Genomic DNA, 5,311 nt, shown 5'->3' on the forward strand with positions numbered 1-5,311 from the left:
ATATGAAAAATTAGGATGGTTCTTCCAGTTTGAGTTATAGGTATGCGAGTAGGGATTTCCTTGAGCATAGTTCACTTGCTCTGCTTGGATTCCTGTTAGGAGTTGACAATCTGTAGGAGTGTGACCTTGAATTCCACAGACTTCGCAATTTTGAGTCACGGCAACCACGGTGGCTGGAGGTGATACATTTAAACTTTCAATTTTCTGGGCAAGAGCATCCACTTTTGCATTAACATGATCAAGGCTACTTATCTCGTACATGCCACTTTTCGTTTGAGGTTTTTCTACCATTGTTCGGTCGCTTCCCCACTGATAATGGTTTTGGGCCATGCTCTCGATAAGTTGATAAGCATCGGCATAAGGTTTATCCATAAGCGCACCACCTGCGGCGGCGTCTATTGTTAACCTTGTGTTGTACAAGAGACCATTATAGAAGGTATGAATTACTAACCAGTCCTCTAAACCATGGTGTGGACAAAGTCTCATCATGTCTTTGTATCTTTCCCATGCTTTGAAAAGAGACTCGTTATCTTTTTGTTTAAATCCATTTATCTGGGCTCTTAACATAGCTGTTTTGCTTGGAGGAAAATATCGGGCAAGAAAGACTTTCTTCAACTCATTCCATGTGGTGACTGAGTTGGAAGGAAGAGACTGAAGCCATCTTCTAGCTTTATCCCTTAACGAGAAAGGAAAGAGACGAAGTCGAATTGCCTCTGAAGTGACACCATTAGCTTTAACAGTATCAGCGTATTGGACAAATACGGATAAATGAAGGTTTGGATCCTCGGTAGGATTTACAGAGAATTGATTCTGTTGCACTGCTTGTAATAGCGAAGGTTTAAGTTCGAAGTTGTTTGCTTCGATTGCGGGTGGAGCAATACTCGAATGTGGCTTATCTTGCGGTGGAGCGGCGTAATCTCGAAGAGCACGAGCTGGTTCTGCCATCTCGGGTATCGGCGAAGGAAGGAGATTTTTGAGATCAGGAATTTCGATTGGAGGAAGATTGTTTGCAGCACGATACTCCCGAATTCGTCGTAAGACTCGGAGATATCGTTCAACGTCGTTGATTCGTAAGTAGTACGGTTCGCCTTGTGAGCGAGTGTGTGGCATACAAATCAACGAAAGACAAGGAAAAAAAATAAAAATTGCCTTAGTCTCTACAGCGTAACAGAAGAGTTACGATATCGACTAAATAAAAGTCCCCGGCAACGGCGCCAAAAACTTGATCGCGACTTTATGAGTCTAATGGGGTAATGACTGCAAGTGCACAGTCTAATCGCGTAGTTTTAAAAGATATCGATCCCACAGGGACTTAATGAATCGATATACCGTTTTTCTAAGGTTACTTCGTAAAGCTAAGGCGGATGATACTTTGATGATTAGGGGAAAAGTAAAACTAAAATTGGACCTAGATTAAATATCAAATAACGCGGATATCGGTATGCAGTTCGTCGTAATTAGGGAATCAAATCTTTGTTGGTTTCTTAGTTTTAAAATAAGTCTTTTCAGTAGACACTATTGATTAAAAATCCTTTCTCAAACTCTCGCTCTGTTGAATCAGACTATGACTTTATATTAACGTACGCTCTCACTATTTAGTTAAGTCCAAAATCACTTTTTGAAAACAATAGAATTTATAGAAACTCTTTTTAAGAAAATACTAACAATTTAAACACCCTCGTCTCAAACTCTCGCTCTATTGACTTAGATTATATGATTAACTTAAATGCTTAACTCTCGTCCTCACATTTAACCTTTAAAAATACTTTTTGAAAATGATTAGAATTCAATTAACTCTAAAAATTGCTTTCGCCATGATTTAAAGTTAATGTCCAATTTACACTGTCCAGTTAAAAGCTCAAACCGTCGTTCTATTGATTTTAACTTCTTTATGCTTTTTACTCTCGTACAAAAACTTTGGTGTTAACTCTGTAAATTGAGACCATAAAAAGAGTGACTATATTTTTAAATAAATTTAAACCAACTTAGTTTTGATTCCTTTATTCCGCTTACTTTACATACCGATATCTAAGTTTATTTAGCCGGACATGCTAAACAAGCCTAAACAATAATTATGCTTAAATACAGCCATATCAGACAAACAGTATAGATAAACAGCAGTACAGAGCATATATAAATTAAAACAATAAATTAATGAACCTGTAAAATTAATAGAAATCTTGATTGTTCCCTAGCTTCGATGCTTGAACACTCCACCACAAACCGGTTGGATTTGTTCTTCACAATCTTCGATCAGACAGTAAAATAAAGGCGAAGGAATAAAATACTATGATCTAACGTAAGGTTAGATCCAGTAAAAACTACACAATAGTTTCCGGTGTAGAAACTAGTGTGAAAGAAAATAAATTCAATGCTTTGGAAATTAACTAGAAAAGAAAAGGAAATAAAAAATTGCTAAGAAAGTAAAATGCTGTAAAAAATATTGCTGTAAAAGCTTGCACGGCGGAAAAAGGAGAGCTGCAGGGTTCCACAATTGGTCCTATTTATATCCATCCTACAGTAACTGTTTCTTCCAAAGTCCCTTCAGTAGGTTTTCTCACGTTTCAACGAGTCAAGTGGAAGAATAGGATGAACGTGCTTCTGTTACGCGTCAAAGCCAAAAATATAGGAGAGGGGGTGTGACGTTCGTCACACCATGTGTTACGCTCGTAACACAAAGCATAGGGGCGTGACGCTCGTCACACCATGCGTGGCGGTCGTCACAGAGTCTCAGCGCTTCTAGTTGTGGGCTGGGCTTTAGTGGAATGCTTTTCATAGATTCCTCTTTTTGCACCCCCTTTTCTTTCTTTTTCACTTATGCTTCGAATAGTGTTACCTGAAATAAATAGAAGGAAAATACCAAGTAATATCGAATAATATAAAATAAATCGAAACAAATAATAATATAATTTAATTAAATCGAGTCCAAAAGTGTGATATTATATCATGTTATCAATCACTGCTTGTAATAACCTGAGTTTTTGTGACGCTGATCTCCCCGAGGAGGGAAGAGACCATAACTTGGCATTACATATATCTATGAGCTGCAAAGATGACGCCATGTCCAATGTGCTGGTGGACATTGGATCATCATTGAATGTATTGTTGAAGTTCACTCTTACGAAACTATCATATCAAGGGACTCCCATGAGGCAGAGTGGAGTAGTTGTGAAGGTTTTCGATGGGTCTCACAAAACTGTGATTGGTGAGGTTGATCTCCCAGTAAAAATCGAACCAAGTGATTTCCAGATTACCTTCCAAGTTATGGACATTCACCCATCATATAGATGTCTCTTAGGCAGACCATGGATTCACGAGGCTGGCGCCGTGATATCCACCCTACACCAGAAACTGAAATTTGTAAAGAATAAGAAGCTGGTGGTGGTAGGGGGAGAAAAGGCTCTCCTGGTTAGCCATTTGTCTTCCTTCTCATATATAGATGCTGAGGATGAAGTTGGAACTCCCTTCCAAGCTTTATCTATTTCTGAACTCGTTGAAAAGAGAACTCTTTCATTTGATTCCTATAAAGATGCGAAGTTAGCCATTGAGCATGGTGTAACTGCTGGATTGGGGCAAATGATTAAGTTAGAAGACAACAAGTCCCGGGCAGGCATAGGCTATTCTTCTGGGGTCTTCAACAAAGAAGGTTTGTTCAAGAGTGGAGGATTCATCCACACTGTAAGACCCTAATTTTGTCCCTAAGATCCCTCATGGCATCATAACATTGCACTTGCATTGCCTCAAGGATCATTAGCATCTTGGTTCCCTTTGCCTTTGGGTGGGACTTCTTGTGAGTGGTTTAAGATCACCAAGCATGCTTGAATTGTATATCATTGCTTTTCTTATTTTGTTTACTAACCAAAAGCACAAAAATATGTCACTAACATCTTTTGTTTGTAGCTTGAGCAATCACAAGGTCAAAAGCTTCAAGGAGATCCTTTGTGCAGAGATATGACCAAGAGAAGATGATAGCAAGCATGGTAATGGTTCCCAAATCTCTCATCCATAAAATATGCCTCCCTAGCATCTCAATTTATCATTTTGATCAAAGCAAGTCAAAGGGTTTGAGGTTGGTTCCCCAAAGAAACCCTAATTCATTTGTGCACCACAATGCCTTGCTCTTGAAGCAACCTCAGCCCATGATCAAATGCAATCAAGGGAAGTTCTTTAATTATTCATTTCATGCATATTTGAACTTATTTTAGTGTCCTCAATCATCAATTCATCAATATATGATTCATGGACTTGAGAAGTTGATCAGTCAATTCATCTGACTATTTTGAAATGCACTGAGACCTAACTTTTTGTGTGTTGGTCAAATGGAGATGGTTCCAAAAGAAAAAATGTTCTTAAGGACAATATGAACAACTTTCATGTTCATACAAAATTTATTTGAAGCTTGGAAGGTCATCTCCCATTCCAAGACATTATAGGTCATTTTGACTGAAACCCTAATTTTGGGTCAACTTCCCAAGGACATAACTCATTCATTTTTTATGATTTTGAGGTGGGATCAAATGCATTGGAAAGCGTAAGATGTCTACTTCAAATGTTATGTTGAACAAAATTTTAAAATCTCAAAGTAAATACATGTGATAATGCAAGACATTATAGGTCACTTTGGACCAAATGCATTAAAAGGCAAAAAAGTCCAACTTCAAGTGCCCATAACTTTTTCATCAAAAATCCAAATGATGTAAAATTTAAGTCCATTTTTATTGTCTTGAAAAGATCTACAACTTTTATGTTGGAGATTTTTTTCATTTGAGGCTTGCATCATCAAAACAGAAGGGCTTGAACATTGGCCAAATTTGGAAACCTTGCCTTGACATGTTTTGCACATTACACTTTAAACTCAAAATTCACTAATTTCCACACTTCAAATGGATTTTTGCCCAACATAACAGTTGTTCCTTACATCAAGACCTTTCCAACCATTACCCACATGCTTATGTTTGGATTTTCTAATTGGCATTTTCGAAGAGGTGAATGTTTAGGTTCAATTATGGAATTCACATCATAACTTCATGCACAAGCCAATGCAGCTCTAATCACACGTCCAAACCATTGGCATTTGAGTTCAGCTTTCATTTTCATCCATTTTTGGGCTTTGCACGCGCCTGTACAGGCCCATGCATGAAGAGTCCAAGTTCCATGCACACGATTTTTCTCCTTGCTTGCATCAGCCTTGGCTATAAATAGCATGCTTCATTCTCTTCAAAAACCAACCTAATGGCGCCTGAAGCTCTGCACAAGTGAAATCCCAACCTCCATTAAAGGAATTCTGAGTTTTCCATTTCAATTTTACAGT

The 5,311-nt window shown here is 38.0% G+C and overlaps 1 non-coding gene across 1 annotated transcript; it reads left to right on the forward strand.

Annotated features, from left to right (window-relative positions):
- The first annotated feature begins 460 nt into the window (after nt 1–460).
- LOC127089423 (small nucleolar RNA R71) lies at nt 461–567 on the forward strand. The gene has a single exon (XR_007791021.1). It is a non-coding gene; the product is annotated as a small nucleolar RNA R71 (small nucleolar RNA).
- The last annotated feature ends 4,744 nt before the right edge of the window (nt 568–5,311 follow it).

The sequence above is a fragment of the Lathyrus oleraceus genome, chromosome 5 (assembly GCF_024323335.1).
Source record: "Lathyrus oleraceus cultivar Zhongwan6 chromosome 5, CAAS_Psat_ZW6_1.0, whole genome shotgun sequence".
NCBI lineage: Eukaryota > Viridiplantae > Streptophyta > Magnoliopsida > Fabales > Fabaceae > Lathyrus > Lathyrus oleraceus.